This window comes from Varanus komodoensis, unplaced genomic scaffold (assembly GCF_004798865.1).
Source record: "Varanus komodoensis strain SLA01 unplaced genomic scaffold, ASM479886v1 scaffold74, whole genome shotgun sequence".
In the NCBI taxonomy this organism is placed as follows: domain Eukaryota; kingdom Metazoa; phylum Chordata; class Lepidosauria; order Squamata; family Varanidae; genus Varanus; species Varanus komodoensis.
This window is the reverse complement of record NW_025336401.1, coordinates 1,323,763-1,324,749: the sequence shown is the minus strand read 5'-3', so window position 1 is coordinate 1,324,749 and position 987 is coordinate 1,323,763.

The window sequence follows — 987 nt, the reverse complement described above, 5'->3', positions numbered from 1 at the left end:
CCAGCTCCCTCGGTCTCCCCTCACGTGGCATCCCCCGCACCCCGCCACCCTCCTTGCGGCTCCGCGCGGAACCGATCCTAGCCGAGCTGTCTCTCCTACAGTGTGGAGCCCAGAACTGGACACAGCACTCCAGTCGTGTGTGCACCAGAGTTGTGCAGAGTGGTAGCAACACCTTCCCAGATCCGGAAGCCACACTTCTGGCTATGCGGCCAAGGGTGGCGTTCGCCCTCTTGGCCACCGCATCACACGGCTGGCTCATGTTCCGCCTGCTGTCGACAGGAACCCCGAGGTCCCTTTCACGAGTGCCGCTCTCCAGCCACCTGTCCCCATCCTGGACCTGCAGCACCTATGGACACCTTCCTAGATCTGCAAGCCACATTCCCTGGGCGACTGGCCCCTCATCTCCGCTGTGGCAACCAGCTTGTCCCCCCACTTGCCCTGGCCCAGGCAAGAGCCGCACGAGGCGGCAGACTCACGGGCCGAGGGTCCTGCCCAACAGCCGCTGCATCCGGGAGCTGGTGCGGAGCGTGCCCTGCAACCAGGGGCCGCGGCCTCCAGTTCACAGTGGTTCATGCCGAGTGGACCCAAGCCAGCTTCCTGCACTCGAGTGTAAGCAGATGTTTGTGCGCCTGATGTGTCAAGCGGAGCTGCAACGCCAAGCTGGAAGCTGCGTGGAGCGGCTCCTCACGGTCGCTGACATGTGCCGTCCGCCTTCCCAGCATGGCACCGGTTGGCGGCGGCGGCGGCTCACGGAGGTTCCCAGCCCTGCCGGGCAATGCTTGGCGATCAAACCCGGCCCTTCCGCGTGCTCTGGGCCACGGCCCCCCACCTGAGCACCGGAACTGAGGAGGCCCAGGCCCAGGCCCAGGCCCAGCCCCAGGGCTGCCAGGGCCTGCACGGACTGGCAGCAGCAGCCAGCCCGGCCTCCTGAGGGAGTTTTTCCGGGGCGCCCGGGGAAACGCGACCCGAGCTGGGCCAGTCCCCCCC